Consider the following 21,610-nt stretch of genomic DNA (forward strand, 5'->3'; position numbering starts at 1 on the left):
ACACACACGCGTGTGTGTGTGTGTGTGTGTGTGTGTGTGTGTATTTATACCAATCATAGAAATGATGGAAATGTTATTAAATGAACATAAATAAAGTTTGTTTGTTTTTAGTAGAGCTTAAAATCTTGGCTCTTAATGTGGTACAAACCCAAAATAAGAACAGTTTTTAGACATTGGAGTTCATTGTAGTAAGGCTGTACTTCAATGTTCCTCACATCACCAAAGGATTTTACCTCCATAGTAGCTAAGCTAAGAGTTGACAGTTCTGCTGCGTCAAGGAATGAATTGTAGGCACCATTATTTGGATATAGATTTCCTGCTATGGTCAAAGCTATTTGACTTGAGTGATTGTTATTATTCTCAGCCCACAGGGAACAGGTTACATTCATTTAAGAAATGGTGTGTGTATTAAGATGGTCTGTCCATGAAGTCATTCATTAACTGTTTCAATGAACAATGGTTCTGGAGGGTGGTACAGACATTAGGTGAGGGTAAGGTTCTGGTTCATTGGCTGTGATGATTTTGAAAAGCATTCATCTCAGAAAAACAAGCCTTGCTTGGCCCTAGCAATCCTATAGTGAACAGTGGCACACCATGGGGTACGTCTTCATTTATAGCTTCACACCCATGTATATATCCCTCACCACAAAGCATAAAACATATAGTATTCAGAAATATGAGATATAATTCATACATCTTAATATTGTCTTTCCTTGTACACTCTTTAAGGCATATGTACAAGGGTATACAAGTCTCACTATTACTAATTGCAGAACACTTTTGCTTTTTCAGAAACTCACACACACAAGTGGATATTCTCCATATCCTCTCATTCCTCAGATCTAGACACTCAATAGATCTCACGTCCAGGTGGATGGAACATGGACAGCTTGTTATTTTAAAATTTGTATGTGTGTGGCACACGTCACGGCAAATATGTTGAAGTCAGAGGACAACCCAGAGAGAGGTGTCAGCTCACTCGAACCTTATGGGGTGGAGGGATTGGCTCTTGGCTGAAAGGGCCTTTACCTGTTCAGCCATCTCCCTGGCCTCACGAATGGAATCTTTAATTTTTTTTCCCCTCTTAACACTGATTTTTTGTGTATGTGACTATATGAGTGTATACCAAATGGGTGTGGGTGCCTGTGAAGATCAGTAGAGAGCATCAGATCAGATCTTCTGGAATAAAGGTATAGATGGTTGTGAGCTGCCTGATATGAGTGCTGGAAATTGAACTCAGGTCCTCTGCAAGAGCAGCAGGTTTTGACCACTGAACCATCTTCTTAATTTTTTTAAATTACATTTTTACTCTGTGTGCGCATGTGTGTGTGTGTGAGTGCATGCGTATATGCACAAGTGTGCATGCATGTATGTGTGCAGGCATGTGCATATATGATTATGGTTGTGTCATGGCTGTCAAGAGGACAGCTTGTGGGACTTGGTTCTCCCACCTTGCTAGGACCCATTGGGCCCAGGCTGGCCTTAAATACTTGGCCTCCTCTCATCTAGGATCACATTATACCCACCACACTCTGCTTGCTGTATGCCTTTAAATGTAAAAGTCTCTTCCCAGGGCCTTACAGAGAGAACAACAATGAAGTGCTTTCCCATATTCTAAGTCTTGCTCTCTTACTCGGTCATCTTGTTGAAGGAAGATTAACTTTTGCATCTGTTCTCCCATCAGGCAGGTAATCAGTACCCAAGGCCAGCCTGCCCCCACTGAACTTCATCATTACCCCATCCTCCTCCTGACTCTTTGGGAAGTCAGTGACTGAGGCCTTTTGTTTTGTTTTGTTTTGTTTTTTGAGACAGGGTTTCTCTGCATAGCCCTGGCTGTCCTGGAACTCACTCTGTAGACCAGGCTGGCCTCAAACTCAAAAATCTGCCTGCCTCTGCCTCCCAAGTTCTGGGATTAAAGGCATGCGCCACCACCACCCCAGAAGTCTGAGGCCTTCTTAAGACTTCTCCAGATCTCTGATGCAGAGCCCTCCAAGGCTGTGGTTTTAGGGACAATAATTTAAGTCCTTTAAAAATTTTCTGTGTGCGCAAACGTGTATGCGGATATGTGGCTCTTGTAAGACTTGCCATGTGTCTCAGACTGGCTTTGAATTCACAATATTCTTCCTGAATGCTTGAAATATAAGCACAGGACACCCATGCCTAACCAGGAATTCATTAGAACAACTTAGTGAAATCGTCAGGATTCTATAGATTTTGTTTATTTAGGAAGTCATATCTTGCTTCAGTTTCACTATTGGAACACAGAACCATAGTGTGCATCTATAAGAGTAAGTGGTCTAGGGATGGAATGTCTCTGAAGTATCACAGCTGGTTCTTCTCAGCGATGCTCAGAGTAACAAAGGTAGAGGAAGTGAGAGTGAGAGGTCTTTAAAGCACTGTTCTAGGGGAGCGAGTCACTGAATGGACAGTCATGGTCCACGTGCCCTCAGCCCTGTCTCTAGGCCTTCTTCCTCATTTAGTCAGCAGCCAGGTGGCTGGTCTTGTTGCTCTGCCAGCCCTGTGTTCCACTGGCTCCTTCTGACCTGTGTTAAGTCAGATCTTTCTCAGCAAATGAATGATGCTTGCTGTTCTCCCCCACAACCATTTAGGGGAAGGAGGTACAGAGACAGAACTACAAGTTCCTGCCTGGCGCAGGCTGCTGCTGGGTTTTGTTGTCCTCCTGGGTTTCATGTTGTTCCAGGAAGACACTTGTATGGAGCTGTCCTGACTTGAAGCAGTCTGTTGGACTTGTGGAATGCTGTGCATTCTCCCTCCATATACCCTGCTCTTGGAATTGACCTGAGTCAGGGAGCCCTTTCTTTTTGTTCAAGGGGCTTCTTAACCCAGTCCTGTGAAGGCTGCCTTGACCCTGGTTCTGATCCAGTACAGTACAGGGTTGGCAGTGCTGTCTTCATCCATTATGCTTTCCTTTGAACCTTTTTTCCCCCATAGTGTGCTTTGATTCTGTTGATAGGGTTGTGCCAAAGGTACGAAATGTTTTTTCTTTCTCTGGGTAGCTCTCATCAGCTATCATCGATCACTATGGCTTCCTTTTGTCTTCCTGTTCGTTCTCTTTGTCCATTTTCTATTCAACTGAGCCCTCCTCAGAAGAGGATCCTTCCCTCTCTTCTACTTTCCTCCTCCTCTCTCAGACATGGTCTAAGCCCAGTCGCTCTCTTCAGCTTGTTGTGTACCTCAGGATAACCTTGAACTCGTGTTCTTCCTGCTCTCACCTCCCAGGAGCTGGCATTACAGATGTGTACCACCACACTGGCTCCTTCCTTACATACTGAGCTGTGTGCTTTAGAATGTAACTTGATGAGTTGGCCATGCCCATGATGCTTTTTGATGTTCTCTCTCTGTGGCAGGCCTCAGTCTTGACACTTGCCCTTGGGCTGCACTTGATCGGTTCTCTCTCATGAAGCTTAGTTTATATTTATATTCTAGAATCATGTAGAATACATTTCAAAGTAATTATTAATGTCAGATGTATTGGTCCAGGCTTGTAATCCTAGACCTTGGGAGGCTAAAGCAGAAGCTTCAGTTATATATTGAGACCTCATCCCCCCGCCCTCCAGCTCCATCAGGGTTTAAAAATTCTAAGAGGGTTGGTGAGATGGCTCAGTAGTTAGGAGTACTTTCTATTTTTAGAGAAGACCTGGGTTTGCTTCCCACACCCACATGGGCTCTCCAGTTCCAAGGGATCCAACACCCTTTTCTAACCTCTGAGGTCAATTGGCATATGTGTGCTACACATAATGTGGCAAGATATACATCAGATTTACTATTTGAATTCACTTAAATGAACTGTTCAGTGATGTTAAATTAATTCACATTGTGTTGGTTCCAGAATTCTTTAATTTCTCTGTGTATCTACTAAAACACAGTTCCCCATCTCTCTTCCTGTAACCCTAGAAAACCCTCATTCTACTGTCTGTCTTTAGGAATTGACCCTTCTGGGTAACGTCATGGAGTAGTCATCCTTTTGTGACTAAAGTGCTTAGTATACTACCCTTAAGATTCATCTAGATAATAGAATTTTCTTTACTTGTAATGCCGAATCAGATTTTGTTGTATGGGTAGACCACAGTTCTAGTCATAACCCATTGACCATTTGGGTGCTTCCGTCTTCAGCTGTTGTAAGTAGTACAGTTACATTTATTTACCTTTTTTTGGTGGTGGTGTGGTGTTGGAGGGATGGTGGTTGAGGAGGGTGTCCTGTTGTTTGGCTTTGGAGACAGGGTCTCTTATATTCCAGACTGGCCTCAAGTTCAAGTAGTCTAGGATGACTTTGAACTTCCTGATCTACCTACTTCCACCTCCTAATGCTGAGATTGTTGTGCCATCACACCCGGGTTTACATGGTCCTGGGGATCAAACCCCATACTTCATGCTTGCTAGATAAGCACTCTTATCAGCCCAGCCAACCCGCTAATCAGCCCCAGGTCTGATTTCTTTTGTTTTGTCTTTTGGTGGTTTTGAGACAGGGTTTCTCTGTGGAGCCCTGGCTGTCCTGGAACTCAGAAATTCACCTGCCTCTGCCTCCCAAGTGCTGGGATTAAAGGCATGTGCCGCCACCACCACCACCACCACCCGGCCGTCTGATTTCTTTCAACATAATTTTGAGAATCAACTGTGTGTGTGTGTGTGTGTGTGTGTGTGTGTGTGTGTGTGCACATGCATAGATACTCCCATATAGATGTACAAACACACATATAGATAGATATCAATAATTCATTTGTTTTTATTTTGTCTTTCCCCCCATTAATCTACTTATAGGTATTTAGGTTTGTAATGGATAATATTTTATCTATTTTATTATTTTTATTTATTTATTTTTATGTGTGGCAGTGTTTGCTTACATGCATGTTATGTTCAACACAAGTGCCTAGTGGCTGAGGAGGACAAAAAATGGAATTACAGACAGTTGTAAGATACCATGTGGCTAGGAGCCAAACTCAAGTTTCTTGGAAAGAGTAGCAAGTGCTTTTCATCCCTGAGCTGTATTTTGTTTTTTGTGTGTGTAGGGTTATTGGGGTCCTGCAACTGCTCCGCCACAGGGCTCAGCTGGTCTGGGAGGCAGGACGCTGTAAGTGGACTGTGCTTCCAGGAGTGGCGAAGCACAGTCTGAGGCACAGGACAGCCGAACCTGGCTCGAGGGTCCCCAGGTCTGCAAGGAGGCCAGCCTGTCTGGTTCTCAGGCTATCCGACACCCAGGCATTGCAGGAAGCCTCGGAAGAGCTGAGAACAGAGTGGGGGCCTGCGGGCAGGATCTGGCTCGGAGCCGGAGCCGGAGCCGGAGCCGAGAGGGGAAAGGGAGGTGCTCTGGCTGGTCCCACAGGGGGAGTTCTTGGCTCACCTTGGTGGTGGCCGAGGCTGAGATTGCGGACAACGGCTCTATAGGCAAAGGCCTCCACAGCTCCCCATGGCGGATCCTCATGAAAAGAGGCAGTCCATGGTTTTAAGGCATTTATTGTCCTGGCAGCAAGTGAATGAGTAAAGCTATACCCTCCTGCTCAGGGTGGGCCTGAGGTTAAATACCTTTTGCAGGGAGGAGTGTCTGGGAAGGAAAGATTATTGCCTAAGTCTCCAAGTCTTTAGCTACTTCATTCAAAATGGAGATGTCTTGAGCCTACGTCATGCCCTCTACATGTGGAGGGGTTTGGGGCATTGCCCTTAAGTGACTGATGGCCACAAATCTATGGAGGGCTATGGCCCCATGCCCAGGAACAGGTGAAATGCCTTCTGTCCCTTCAGGGTCACTGGGGTTTCAAACCTTAGCTCAACTGGGAACAAGGCTGCCTTTCATGGTCGTGTGTGTGTGTGTGTNGAGAGAGAGAGAGAGAGAGAGAGAGAGAGAGAGAGAGAGAGATGAGAATATGAATATGCACATGTAGGTGCAGGTGCCTATGAACACCAGAAAAGTCCCCCAACTTTCCTGGAGCTGAAGTTATATCAGAACCCAACTGAGGCCCTAGGCAAGAAAAGCCCCATTTTTTGCCCTGGCTGATCTTGATCTTGTAAGCTTGATTGGCTTGAAAGCCACCTAGAAGAGTAGTGAAGCCGACTAGTGGGTATATCTACCAGTATGTTTCCATGAGGCTTCTGACCTAAATCTATTGATGAACTGGCAGTGTGAGTAGGGTGGAACTAGAAGATGGGGCCTCACTGGAGGAAGTGGATCTCTGGGATTGCTTTTGGAGATACCAGGGTTCCTTTCTGACACACTTGCGTCTTGGCTGCCATGAGGTGAGTAGCTGTGTCTTACCAAGCCTTCAACTATGCCAGAAACAATACAGGTCGCCAGGTATAAACTGTGTGCATATTCTGCAACCAGAAGCCAAAGTAACTATCTCCTCTTACATTGTTTGTCTAAGTGGGGGAAGTTTGCCGAACACAGTGCTGTTTGCTTGCCTATTACAAATGAGGCTGCCACGGAACTTATGTCTGTAAGTTCCAGTGAGGACACACACTTTGTTACAATCCAGGAACAAAGGGTTTTGTCCATAGCGTTTGCCACATTGTGCTGTCTTACTGCCCACTGTGTCAGGGATGCAGTGGTTCCTCATCCTGATCAACATTTGATGTTCATTTTTTTTTTTTTTTTTTAAGTTTAGACTTTCTCGTAAGTGTATGCTGGCATGTCATGTGGTTTGACTTGCATTTCCCTAATAAGCAGTGATGGCACAGTTCTTTCTGCCTTCTTTGGTGAAGTGTCACTTCAGATCACTTGCCTATTTTTAAAAATTGAGTTGTTCATTTTCTTAGTAAGTTTTGAGAGTTCCTGTATACTTTATTAGATATGTAACTTGCAGATAGTTTTTCAGTCTTTGAATTGTCTTTTTGATCTTTTAAAGTTGTGTTTTGTACTTAAGGTTAGGAGAGGTGGGGTTCAAACCCAAGATCTTGTACATGTGAAACATGCTATATCCCAGCTACCACATTGACTTTAGAAAATTAGAAGGCTTTATTTTTTATTTTATGTCCATGTGTGTTTTGCCTTCATGCTTGTCTGTGCACCAAGTGCATGCTTGGTGACCAAGATGGCCAGAATGGGGTGTTGGATCCCCTGGAATTAGACTTAATGGATGGTTGTGAGCTGCCACGTGGGTGCTTCGAATCAAACCTGGGTCCTCTGGAAGAGCAGCCCCTACTTCCTGTAACCTCTTAGCCAAACTCGGGCCCAAACAGAAGACTTTTGATGGGGCGTAGAATGGCACTTTCTTCTCTTATGGATTGCATTTTTTTTGTTGTCACATCTAATCTTTACCCAGCATAAATACTTTAAAAAATTTTATAGTTTGACTTATAATCTGGTCTGTGATACACTGTGAGTTAATTTAGAATGTGATTCAGGATGTTGCTAGTAGTAGTACATCGCTTTCTGTATGTAGATATCTAGATATGGCAGCACTGTTGGTTAAAAGGTGTCTATTGAACCTAGGGATCATACGTGGCTAAGCACAAATGACCTAAACCCATAGCTCCCATTTATGTTTTCCTCTGACTTTTTAAATGTCCCCTTTACCATCTCCTTGTTTTTAGTGTGTCTGTATGGTCAGTCTCCCATATCCCATGCCTTCTCCTGTCTGTTTCCATCATGGTTATCAATCACTTTTACTTCCTATGTTTCTCTTTCTGTTTCTCTTTGTTTTTATTTTAAGTGGTTCTCTCACAAGCTATGCTTATGTTTCTTGATGTGAGAGTATATGCCCTTTAAACTTTTCAAGTTACGTTACGAGAGAGAGAGAGAGAGAGAGAGAGAGAGAGAGAGAGAGAGAGACAGACAGACAGACAGACAGACAGACAGACAGACAGACAGAGAACACAAACACATGTGTGCATATTGAGGCCTCTGATTAACTTGTTTGAGACAGGACTTGTCAGTGGCTACAGAGCTCACCAGTTTGGCTAGACCGGCTGGCCAGTACACCTCAGGCATTTGAGCTCCATCCTCCCGTCTGTATGGCAAGCACTTTATGAACTGAGCCATCTGCTCAATCCTCAGTGGCTTTTCTCCGTTCTCCCAATTTTGATGCTGTCAGCTCTTGTTAACATGTGTGCTTGGCTTCTGTGCACTCAGCTCTCTTCCTACCAGCAGTGACTTTTCAGCCTTCCTTAGCCTTGTCTTCTTCCCACCCTTGCATGTGGGTGTTGTGGAGTTCTGTGTATAATCAGCCTTTGTCTCCTTCTTGCTGCACTCTTCTCTTGGAGAACACAACTACTCTTAAGAGACCGAAGCCACACAGCTTTGCTACAGTCCGACTCTTTTACTTGTTTTCAGTCCTTTGGTTAGTTGTCCTTACGCCATGAGGTTCTTCAGGTGATTGTGTCATCCTTTGACCTCTCTTCTCTGTGAGGCTTTTGCCATTCCCCCCTTGCCCAAGCTCAGATCCCAGCCAGACTTCATTGTGATTTCTTCTGAAAAGAGTGGCCATATTTTTTAAAGAGAAAGACCTACAGATTACTTTTCTGTTATTCTGGCCTGAGGCTGGTAGAATAGAGGAACAAGTGAACAACGCCTCTAGTTTATCTACTTAGTGAGCAGCAGCAGGGCCTCAGACGTGTGCTGTTGGAGGTCTGTATGCTTGGGCTGGTGTAGAGTGTCGACTCAGGATATGTCAATGTAGGACCCCATCTTAACTGTGAAGACGGTTCTCAGTGTCAGAAGGGTTTGCCTTTTCCCTGATGCTAATGTCTGCTGTGGTTTGACTGTTTCTAGTAGCAAGGAAGCCAAAGTGTTGGGCTAGTGGAAGTGGCCTTGACACCCAGGAATTAAAGCGTAAGGCAGAGCTCTCACACCCACTCTTCTCCAATGCCTTTGAAGGTATTCTGGGCCATGTGGAGAGCTTCTAGTTGGCTTAGCATTTGCTCTCCATTTCTCTCTCGGGTGGTAGGCAACGTCACCAGTCTTAGGGAGTGACTAGATAGATTGATGGGAAGAGGCTCCAGGCCCTGTGAGGTCTTATTGCTGGTCATGTCCACTGTGCTACAAAGTAGGAATTAACCCCAGTTTCTATCTTCTTCTAACTAGGCTCCTGAAATTGGGGGAGAGGGTGTCGTGTGGTTCAGGCTGGCCTTGAACTCTTAGTCAGGGTTTCTATTCCTGCACAAATATCATGACCAAGAAACAAGTAGGAGAGGAAAGGGTTTATTCAGCTTACTCTTCCACACTGCTGTTCATCACCAAAGGAAGTCAGGTCTGGAACTCAAGCAGGTCAGAAAGCAGAGCTTTCAGAGGCCATGGAGGGATGCTGCTTACTGGCTTGCTTCCCCTGGCTTGCTCAGCTTTCTTTTTTTTTCTTTTTCTTTTTTTGTTTTCCGAGGCAGGGTTTCTCTGTATAGCCCTGGCATCATCATAAATATTGCCAGAAGCCAGGCTGGGATTCTGAAATATTTTTTTTTTATTTGCTTGATTTTTAGTTGAAGTGTATAATTTTTTTTGTTTGTTTGTTTTGTAGACCTCACTCTGTAGATCAGGCTGGCCTCGAACTCAGAAATCCACCTGCCTCTGCCTCCCAAGTGCTGGGATTAAGGGCGTGTGCCACCACTGCCCGGCTTCAGCTTGCTTTCTTGTAGAACCTAGGACTACCAGCCCAAGGATGGCTCCATTCACAATGGGCCCTTCCCCCAACTCCTTGATCACTAATTGAGAAAATGTTTTACAGCTGGATCTCATGGAGGCATTTCCTCAAGGGAGGTTCCTTTCTCTGTGTTAACTCCAGCCTGTGTCAAGTTGACACACAAAACCAGTCAGTACACCCTACCTTAGTTCTTCAGGCTGATGTCATCTATTGGCAGTTTTCTCTGAGACCTTAGTAGTATAGCATCTAAGATCAGTGGCTGCTGTGGTTACCAGAGAAAGAGGGTGATCTATAGAGAACACATTTTATTTGTTACTGTTTTGGAAGCTCCAAGATCAAAACAATGCTAAGTTGGGTATTTGGTGAGGGTTACTTCCTGTATCCAACATGTCACCTCACTGAGGCCTCTTTGGAGAGGAAAAGCCATGTACCACACAGTGGAAAGGACAGAAGGGCAGTTGGGTTGCACACTGGGAGAAGCATGTTTTATAAGGGCCTTGATGTCATTTATTAGTGAGGAGCCTTAATGGCTTAATCACCTTTTATAGCATCATATCAACTATTAAATGCCACTCTCTGAATTTTAGAGAGGATGTTAAAATCATAGCAGATGCAAATGTGTGGAGGCTCTAGAGAAAGCACTTATTAGAGCCTCTTCTACCAGTTAAAGAAGCCTGTTAATGTTTTTTTCTGGAGTTTTTTGCTTTGTCTCTGGCAGGTTAAGGTCATAGCTGTTGAACTTGCTGGGACTGTCATCCTGCATGGGGCATTAACAGATGGACTTTCAGATTCACTCACAACAGGTCTGTTCTCAGGGAATGAAATAGCCCTACAGCAAACTGTCTCCTTGTTAAAGGCTCTTCCTAAGCCAAGAACTAATTGCTTTTTGTCAGCAGTGTAAGGAAACATTCTTGTCAAAGCTGACTTTCTGACATTTGTTTCATTACTGCCTGTTTATAGAAAGATTCCATGTAATTCACTACAAAGAATTCTCAAGAAACATCATAAATATTGCCAGAAGTCGGGCTTGGTTTCTGCAACATTGTCTTTTTTACTTGCTTGATTTTTAGTTGAATTGTATAATTTTTTTTGTTTACTTGTTTTGTATTTTTGAGACAGAGTTGTTCTGTGTAGCCCTGGCTGTCCTCTGATTTGTAGACCAGGTTGAGCGCCAACTTTGAGATCACTTGTCTCTGCCTCCTGAGTGCTGGGATTAAAGGTGTGCATGACCACCACCTTGCTCTATGGTTGTTTGATGGACTGTCTAGTCCTGCTCAATGAAAATATAATAATAGTGCAGGGATACTGATTTGTGTATTAATCAACAGTCTCCGTGGATCGGTGATCCTCCTTCTCTGAAGTTGTGTTTTTAGGGATGTGATCACAGTTGACTGTGAAGCTCACAGTGAGTTAGACAATCTGTCCAGAACCTTATAAGTCAGCTATAAACCAGCAGACAAGCCTAGTCACAGCCCAGGGGTTTGAAGAAGCCTGTGGACTGGGCTTTGGGCTTTCCCACCAGCAGTCCAATCCTGTGGGTATAGGCTGCTGGAAGATCTTACCCCATTTATATGCGAAAGACGACCAAATTGGCTAACTTGGGGCTTTATAAATAGTAGGACTGTTTCTCCCGCCTGTCTTCATTCTGCTCAGTGCTAAAATTTCCTGGCAGTCTGTAACTAATGAAATGGAAAAGTACTGTTTGCAGAGCATTAAACTAGCTGACTTGAATGCTCCTGTGATGCCTTGTCACCAGGCCGTGTATATGTTGCTCTTGAGGTGGCCAGTTTCTTCCCAAGTTGAGCTTTCAACAGCAACTCAGATCAGAATTCCAAAACAGTTAAAGGAAAGCCCATTTGTTACCATGAGGCTAAGAACAGTAGAGGTCAGGCATCTGTTTAGATTTGAGTAGCCTAGTCTCTCATATGTCAGCTTGATGGTGGCTGGACTGGTTTAGACCTCAGGAAAGTGTGCAGAATGTTAGATGCATGTGAGCCCTGTGCTGCTTCTGCAGTGAAGATGTTTGTTGTTTTCTGCTATTTTAATGATGAACACATCTAGACCTAGAGAGCCTGGGATAAATAGTACAAGATCAGACTGTTGGCCAGTGGCAGGGCTGGGATTTTGACTCAGGTTTGTGTCTGTAAGCCCTAAATGGTACTGCTATTCCTTTTATCTGAAATTCTTGTGCCTTCTCAACCTCAAACACTATCTCTCCACTAAAGTTCCTGCAGCTTTTTGTAGAGAAAATACAAGGCTTTCTTAGAAAAGACGAGAGGCTGCTGCACACATGCCCACAGGTGGCATTGTGGAAAGTGCAACTGAGCAGATCAACATAGCATGGACAGACACACACAGCCTAGAGATTGTGCACAAAGTGCCTTTGCAGAATAGGTTGCCACTGGCAGGTTGGTGACTAGCAGGCTCCAGTGTCTTCTCTTTCATAGTTGCTGTGGATATGAGTCCCAGTTTCCTGTATCTTGTGCGGTGCTTGGGGTCACTTGCTCACTGTGTTCTTGCATGCTCTAGGACTTTGGCTTACTGTTTGTAGTTGCTGTTTATCTTGTCACTGACCAGGAGATGATCTCTGGTGTGTCCTTTACCCTGCATACTGCCAAGGTGTAGCAGGAACTGCAGTTCTGGTTGGTAGGTTTTTGTACTTTGCTGCTATGTTTGTGATCTGAAGTTACAGTGAGAAATGCGTGTTTCAGAGATCCCAGATACATACATACTTGCAATGGCAGGTTTGAGAAACAGCTTGTTATTTCTGTGGTGTGTCTTCATACTTTCACTTCATTTGTTCTGTTCTGTCCACTGGATAGATGTTATACAAAATGTTATTCTAGAGTATGTATTCTTCAGTAGTGTCTTAAGACTTTAGTCTTCTTGCCGTGACTCTATTACACTGAGGCTGAGGTCTGGATTAAGACTGGGTGGAGAATAGTGCAGAATTAGTGAAACCCAAAGGGTTATGGTTTGACGGGGGCAATTCACACCTGTGAGGGTGCTGCCCACTGTAGTGTTGGTGGCTCTGTGGAAAGTGTGTGTCGTCTAGAGTGGAGACTTTGAGAACAGGCTGTATTCTGGGCTGGGAAGAATGCTTGGGGTGGAGCTAGGGGGTGTCAGTCGCTGAAGGTGGTTAGATTCCAATTGCAGTTTCTTTCTCATGTTTAGGGGTAGACTGCAGATACCTGAACCTTTTATGTTTTCTGCTCTTAATGTCATTTTAAAAATGTAAGGATACTTTATTTGTATGAATGTTTTGCCTGCTTGTATGATTGTACATTGCCTGTGTGCCTACCACAGTGTGGCAGGAATTGTAGTTCTGTGTGATTGGTTTTCATACTTCCCTACTATGGCTGTGACTGAAGTCACAGTTGAGAAATGTAACTTGGAAGACAGAAGAGGGTGTTGGATCCCTTGGGACTGAAGTTACAGACAGTGTCATGTGGGTTCTGGGAATCAAACCCAGGTTATCTAGAACAGCCAGTGTTCTTAACCATCTGCTGAGAACCATCTCCAGTCCCACATTTGAAAACTATATTCATTTTTATTGTGTGTCTCCTGTGGGGGAGGGGCCTATGGGGATGTCAGAGACAATTTGTGGAGACAAGGAGACAGTTCTTTCTTTCCATCCTTATGTGGGCTCTGGGGATTTGCCTCAGGTGGTCAGGCTCATAAGGCAAACACCTATCCTGACTAAACCACTGTGCTAACCCACTTCTGAGGCTGTTTCTGAGAAATGACATGGGGCGCGCCATAGGCTCGAATCGTGATGGTAGTTTGGCCTAATCATTTCTCATTTTGGACTTTTTGGTTTGTTTTTGTTTTTTGTTTTTTTCATTTTTGAGGGAACTGAAGTAGAAAAGTAGTTTAAATGTTTCCGATTTTATATGCATAGGAAAAAAAGCTGTATCAGAGTCTGATGTGCTCATATAGAGTCAGTATTTAGGGGGGAATTGATTGTCTAATAGTTAAAAAATATATTTATATGCATTTTAAAAGATGAAGAGCCTCTTTCTCTTGTTAAATTAATATAATTTAAGATCAATTGTCACTATACTGTTTTTATTTTTAATTAATTAAAATAGCTTTGTAATATATATTAATTTTGTTGATATTTTTTTTAAATATTTATTTATTTTATATAAGTACACTGTAGCTGTCTTCAGACACACCAGAAGAGAGCATCCAATCTCATTACAGGTGGTTGTAAGCCACCATGTGGTTGCTGGGATTTGAACTCAGGACCTCCAGAAGAGCAATCAGTGCTCTTAACTGCTGAGCCAGCTCTCCAGCCCCCAAAACAGCATTCTTAATAATACTTTTTTTTTTTAAAGCTTTATTTATTCATTATATGTAATTACACACATAGCTGTCTTCAGACACTCCAGAAGAGGGTGTCAGGTCTTGTTACAGATGGTTATGAGCCACCATGTGGTTGCTGGGATTTGAACTCAGGACCTTTGGAAGAGCAATCGGGTGCTCTTACCCACTGAGCCATCTCACCAGCCCAATTTTGTTGATATTGACTAATCAACTAATGTATGATATGAAGTATATTCTCCAAATTTGCATATAAGTCTTACTAATTTATTTGTGCTATATATATCATCTGCAAACCATCACATTGTGAGTGATAACATGCATGTTACTTGATTTATTTTAGATAAATATGTGCTCATGAAGTTTTTTGTTTTTGTTTTTGTTTGTTTTTAACTCTAGCTATAAAATGAGCTTAGCCAGACTAAAGATACATCATAGGTCAACAAAGGCAAAATTCATTTTTAAACAATATGTCCATGATGTGTATTTACACACATGCATGTTCATGTGTGCATGTGAATGCAGGTGCACATGTGTCATGGCATTCAATGATTTTATTATATTAATATTATATAATAATATATTATATGATAATTATATTAAATTAAACTAATTTGAATATATTAAAATGAAGAGTTGTGTTTACAGTTTGTAATATGAATGTAACTTACAAACTAGGAAAAGGTGTTTATAAACTTTGAAGCCATCAGTGAAGCCTTATCAAAATATATAGAGCTGTATAAAGCAAGGAAATGGCAAACAAAAACAGAGATGTAACTGGAATTTTAGAGAAGGTTATTGGCCAGAAAGCATAAATGTAGAGCTGTTCTGCTGGTAAATATGAATTAAGATTACACTAAGAAGCTGCTTTCGCTTATTGTTACCTGTAAGATTTTACAGCCTAGTAGTATGAGGCATGAATGCTGTGGATTTTGTAGCATTACTCCATATTGCTAGAGAGGGCGAAGTAGGGCAATCACCTGAGAAATGGGTAAGCATTCTCTTTTAAGGTTGGACTTGACAGCTTTGACACACTAGTTCCATCTTTCTGTCTCTCTGTCTCTCTGTCTTTGTCTCTATTTCTCTCTGTCTGTCTCTCTGTCTCCCCCTCCCCCCCCCACAACAAATTCTTCAGAGTTGCAAATATACAGAAAGGAAGGAATAGCATAATGAATACTCATGACACTTGTATGCAGCTTCATCACTTCACCAGTCTGTCACTGTCCTGTAGCATTTTCTCCTGTTACCTGACACTCTACATGTATTTGTTTATTTGTTTTGGATAGAATGGATCCCTGACATCATTCAGTTTCATCCACTGAATATTTTGGGAAAAATAGGGATTTGTATTTATCATAGTTTTTTTTATATTTTACATATTCATAATTTCTTAAAAATAGATATCCAGCTGTTTATGATTGTCTCAAGAATATAATTTTGTTCTATAGTTTTTTCTCATTAGTATTAGCTGTTGAATTTTATCATAGGTCTTCTAAGTCTCATTATTTCCTGTCCCTGTTTTTATCCCATTCCACGTATTTGTCAGAGGAACATGGAGCTTGTTCAGTTTAGTTCCCAGGTCCTGGACTAGCTGCTGTGCTCTTGGTTGGAGTGACCATGGTTCTATTCCTCCCCTCTTTCCTGCTTCTCATCTTTCCTGAGACATGCAAGTTGGAGTTAACTTAATGCTTTGTATTTGGAAACAGGAATGACTGCCAGGTGAGGCGGCTCTCTCAGTCAGCATGTGGCATCCAGTCAGCTCACAGACTTTTGGCAGGTGTTGTGGGCTGGCCTGTGCACTGCAGAGTCTTTTTCTTTTTCTTTTTCTTTTTTTTTTGATTTTTTTTTTTTTTTTTTGGCTTTTCGAGACAGGGTTTCTCTGTATAGTCCTGGCTGTCCTGGAACTCACTTTGTAGACCAGGCTGTCCTTGAACTCAGAAATCCGCCTGCCTCTGCCTCCCGAGTGCCGGAATTAAAGGCGTGGCCACCACGCCCGGCAGCACTGGCAGAGTCTTATCAGACGCCTGCCCATGTATAGCTTTGGGAGAATGGTGCAGACATGTTGCTTTCATCACTGATCACAGATGATGGTTTGCTTGCTTTCCCTTCTTTAGTATCTAGACTTTATTAATTACAGTTCCTACAGAACATTTGTTAGTGAATTTTAGAATGAGTTATACTCTGTCACTAAGATTACTGATGATTTGGAAACTTAATAGCTTTCAGAGAGTGTAACATACATTATATTGGAACTTGTCATGTGTTGTTTGAACACACAAGAAACTGGTTTTGGAAATGGTGTTGCTACCCTCTGATTCAGACCCAATATCTTTATGTCTGGCATCCTCCGAGAGGACTCTTACTGGCTAGCTCCCCTAACGCTGAGACAGAGAGAAAAATGAGCGGTCAGCCCAGGAGTGAAAACGCTGCCGTCTCATGAATATCCAGATGGTGACCTGTTGCCGAGTGGTCAGTGTTTCTGGTCTTTATTCCATGATGTACAAGTGCCTCCTCCTGTGGAAGGAGCAGCTGGACGGTCAGCCATGAGAGGAAGTTCAGTTAGGACTCTACCTGACCCCACCTCAGCTTCCTCAGTCAATTTCTACCGGATGTTGTGAGCACCCAACATTGCTGTCTGTTCTTTTACTCGGAAACCTCACCCAAAAGGACACTGCTCTGCATGCTGTTCCTGACGGGGAGCTCCATCAGGCTGCTTTGGTGGGTCTTTCTCTGTGACTTTCTGCTGGATGTTTGTAAGCCTCTGACTTGATGGCAGTATTTTCCTGTTATTATTTGGTCTTTTACTTGGAAGCCTTTCTCTGCTCTGCCCAAGACTATTGGGTTCTCCAGGTGGCTGCCTTTATTAGAAGTTCCTAGGTAATTTCTGCTGGGTGTTTGAGAATCTCATTTGATGGTGTTTTTCTGTTTTGTCTACCTATCTATCCATCCATTTCTTTCATTTTTCCTTTACTTTGACTTGCTGTAAACTTAATAAATGTATTATTCAAACCTAAACTATTCCTTTTGCTCAGAATAGTCCATTTTTCTGAAACATCTGAAAAGGAGCCCAGAACAAACTCTTTTCTTCCTTTGTAAAATTTGTTTTTATTTTATGTGTATGTGTGTTTTGCCTGCATATATGTCTGTGCTACTGGTATGCCTGATGTCTGTGGAGGCTAAAAGAAGTTGTCAGATTCCCTGGAACTAGAGTGATGGACAGTTTTGGGTGCTGGGAATTGAATGCAGGTCCTCTAGAAGGGAAGGGCCTAACACAGGGTTAGAGCCTGGCAGGCCGAGAGTGAGGCTCTAGAACAGGACAGTGAACTTGCCATTTTTCTAACCGTGGCTGTTTTATAAAGGGTCAGCAATAAAGAATCCAGCAGAAAAGTGACTGCATCTCCACCAGTTGGGAAGGACTTAGGTAAATCCTAGGTTGAAACTGAGCACTGATCCTTTATAGAAGGAGAATGGGAAATGAGGACTCTAATAACTAACTGAACATCTTTAATACCTCGCTGAAGTCACAGCCCAGAAAGATGTTGACATCCCCATGGTCACACTGGCTTGATGGGGGGGGGGGGGGGAACAAAGTTGTAGAGAATGGCTACCTTCTGCTTAATACCTGTGGCATGTCCATCCACAGATGTGCCCCACATATGCACATAGGTATTGTGTGTGTGCATATGCTTTGTCTCAGCCTATTCATGCCGGTATAACAGAATGCCATAGACTAGTTGGTTTATAACAATGAGAATCTGTTTCTGAGTTTCAGATGCTAGAAGTTTACTATCCAGTCGCTGGCAGGTTCAGTGTTTGATGTGCATGCTCCTCATGTACAATTTTTTCTATGTCTTCACATGGTGAAAAAGTAAAAGGGTCCCTTTAAGGGCCTTTTTTTTTTTTTTTGGTTTTTCGAGACAGGGTTTCTCTGTGTAGCCCTGGCTGTCCTGGAACTCACTCTGTAGACCAGGCTGGCCTCAAACTCAGAAATCCGCCTGCTTCTGCCTCCCAAGTGCTGGGGATTAAAGGCGTGTGCCACCATGCCCGGCTTAAGGGCCTTTTAATAAGGACATTAGTCATCTCATTCATGGGGCTACATCCCTTTCACCAGTCTTTCTAAACCCCACTTTCTGAAGCTGTCATGAAGTTTGGAAGGACATAGATTTTTCAGACCATAGCACATACATGGACCCTCTTCTGATGACCAAATGGACAGTACAGCCATAGGAGTATGGTGAGGTATGATTCATCATATCTGGGTTGACTGAGACTGGCAAGGATGGTGGACATTGTTACCCAAGTATAGCGTCAGTGACCTTTGATCACACGATGCAGGATCACAGTAATTGTTTATAGGGTGGACAGTATTGATCTCAAGAGGAACAAAGAATGGCTCTGCCTACTTAGGGAGAGGGACGGATGGCCTAGCAGCTCAGAGCTCCACCTCTGCTCTGTTGTGACCTTGGGAAGCTAGTTCCCCAGCTCCCTCCCATCATGTAGCAAATGCCTCCTGCATTCATCCTTTCTTGGGAAAGAAATGAGGGCAGTGAATATAACCCATTGAGTTTGGGATTCTATCTTGTACAGAAACCTTTGGGTTAAGGATTTAGTCTCCTTTACTTACCTTTACCTACCTTACTAGTATAATCCTATGTTCTACTAGCTGTTCTAAACCCGGAATTGTCTGAACCTTTGTTTTTTTAAAAAAAACAAACTAAAGGAGAAGCTTGAGGTTAGTTCAGTGAGAGTTCAGCCCCTAGCATTGAAAAATAGTAAATAGGAGGAGAGAGGTCCTTTTGGTTTGAGTGATGGCTTTAAGCTGACAAAGTAGGTTGGGCTCCTGCCCAGGCATGAGTCTTGTTCCTAGTCCCTGAGACAGTGGTGGTGCCTCGTGACATTACCAGCCACACTCACTTACTGCAGGTGATTCTCGTTTCCTGGCTTGCCCCACTTTGTGGTGCCTAGGCCTGTGGGGACTGTTTAGCAGTCAAAACGGTTGTGTCTTCGAGGAGACTTAGAGCTTGTGGCCCATAGTGCCCAGCAGGATGTGGGGCCTGTTGTGTTCTCTCTTTGTCAAGAGCTTTCTTGTCCCGTGCTCATCAGGAACAGAGTGGGAGCTGCAGTGAGACTTGCTTGCTGACTCACTGGCTCACTCCCACCCTGATGCTGGAGCTCTGCTGCTCATCCCTCCTCCCCCGCCTCCTGCTGCAGGCCCACAGCTGCAGGGGTGGCCTTGGATTTGCTGGGTGGGGCTCAGAGCCACCTGCACTTGACAGGACACATTTTTACATACTGTTGGCTGGAAATAATCAACTTTATTTAAAGAGAATGTGGATTCAGAGTGCTATAAAAAGCAACCAGCAACCTGCTAGGGCTGTTTTAGGAGCAATTTTCCTGCCTGCTGTGAGGCCCGTGCTAGGGGACTTGGGGTCTATGCTGGAAGGACATAGTGGAAAGAAAGACAGTAGGTCCCAGGCAACAAATAGCCCCTAATGGGCATGCAGAGCTTGAGGACCCGGTAAGGGGTCAGGCAGAGACTGGCAGCCTGTGTCCTGAGGAGTTGAGTTTATATGCCATGCTGATATTTGCATGAGGAGCTGGTATGCATGTAAGAGCAGCTATCCAGGGCCTTTCTCCGGTCCAGGCTCTGATCTCTGTCAAGTGCTAGGGCCATTTGGTTTTCATTTCATGTGGGAGTGTATTTATTTATATTTTCATATTCTTTTAAAAATATTTATCTTATGTGCACTAGTGTTTTGCCTTTGTAAATGCACCATGTACCTGCAGTGGTCAGAAGAGCAAGTTGGATTCCATAGAGCTGGAGTCACAGGTGGCTTTGAACCTCGATGTGGTACCAGCTCTCTCTAGCCCGTGTCTTCCTAGTTTGTCTATTTTAACCTGGTAATACTGATAGGGCTCTCAGTGGGGAGGGATCTCTTTCTCCCTACTTACCAACTATAGAGGTAGCCACTGTTACCCTGTTGTTGTTGTTGTTGTTTTAATTTTCATAGATACCACTCCATATTTATGTGTGCCCATGTCCAGTGTGAGCCTTGTACCACCAATGGGGTTCCCATGGGAGGGCCCAGTGGAAGCTTGGTGGCTGACTGGCCTGCACCGTTTGCGGTACTTGTTTCTTTGTACTCCATTTCAGGGGACTTTAGGGGCTGGGCTGAGGCCACTGCACTGGATCCTGGGGCCACAGGTACATTGTCACTCCTGTCTGTTTGTATAAGTAGTTGCTATTCTCTTGGCTGAAATGTTTGCATATTGTAGGGAATTTGGATATTAACTAAGGAAGCAAAGAGGTCAGATCCCCTCTTATCACAAAAATCAAACCTGCTTATGCTTGTATGCTCATTTCCTCTTCATAAAAACTGAAGTAATACCATGTATAGAAGTTATATATCCTTTTTAACCTCTTTGGTTTTTTTGTTGTTGCTGTGTTGAAAGGTTTTCGAATACCACTAGTCTAAATGAAGTACTTGACTGTTCTATACGTTTTCCTTGTTTTGGTGCCTTCGTCTTGCTCTCTTTTGTCAAGTCATCAGGCCAGGTGTCCTCTGTGACTGTCAGTTCCTGTGTTCTCGGTGCTGCACAGTGCTTCTCTCACACATCGCCCAGTTTGTGTCCATGCTGATTGCTCAGTGCCTGATCGTCACAGTATTGAGTGCTGAGGTTATAAATTGCTTCTGATGGAAGCCAATTTCCTTAGCCATCTTGCTTGTGCAGCCACATCAAAGCTTAAACAACAGATACCTGAGATGAGGTGTGGGCTGGCTCTCACTCCTTAAGCTATATAGAAGGAGGATCCTTCTGGCCCACAGTCCTTGTTCTATCATTCTGATTTCTGTTCGTTCTCATGGTCGCCTTTACATCCCTTTCCTAGATAAGCGTGTGTTCAAAGTTTCCACTTGAAGATCAGTGGTCATAGTGGGCAAGGGCCCACCTTAATTGACCTGATTATAACTGAATCACTTTTGAGACTTCAGGGGTTAAGACTCAAGGATATAATTTGGTAGAATACAAATTACCCTCAGCAGCCTTCTCTTATCCAGCCCTCAGATTTCAGGCCATGTTGGAGGCCCAGTCTCTTAAATATAGGACACAAAAATACACATACCATGGGTAAAAGGATTCTTTTTTAAAAGTGATTTTTAAAATTCTTATGTTCTGTGCATTGGTGTTGGCCTGCATATATATCTGTGTGAAGGTGTTGAATCCCTTGGAACTGTTGTTATAGGCAGCTGCGAACTGCCATGTGGGTGCCAGGAATTGAACCCAGGACCTCTGGAAGAGCAGCCAGTGCTCTTTAACCACTGAGCCATGTCTCCAGCCCCAAGATATCCTTAAAACTTGAGTGAGAAAACAGTGTCCTCTTTACTCACCCTCCCCCAATCCTGGTCTTGTTTCCGTGTGAAAGCAATTGTAGGCCCTTGAAACTTAGTGCTTTCTGGAATGAGCAGAAGCACAGTCCTACCTTACAGCGTGTGGAGCTCCCTGCCTGCCTCACCTACTTGAGAATATTCTGCTACCTTCTCTAGACAAAGGCTTTTATCTGTGAATTAGATCCTCAATTCAGTTAGTGACTTGTGAGTCTAAACTCATCTTTAAGGCATTTATATGATTGAACATAGCTAAATTTTATGACAGATTTTGTATTTTATCTTCAACATCTGCTTCCTGGCTAGGCCCTTTTG

At 43.4% G+C, this 21,610-nt stretch overlaps 1 protein-coding gene across 1 annotated transcript in view; it reads left to right on the top strand.

Annotated features, from left to right (window-relative positions):
• Nudcd3 (NudC domain containing 3) overlaps nt 1-21,610 on the top strand; it is a 92,083-nt gene that overhangs the window by 29,855 nt on the left and 40,618 nt on the right. The gene's annotated exons all lie outside the window — the stretch shown is intronic.

Source organism: Mus pahari, chromosome 13 (assembly GCF_900095145.1).
Source record: "Mus pahari chromosome 13, PAHARI_EIJ_v1.1, whole genome shotgun sequence".
In the NCBI taxonomy this organism is placed as follows: domain Eukaryota; kingdom Metazoa; phylum Chordata; class Mammalia; order Rodentia; family Muridae; genus Mus; species Mus pahari.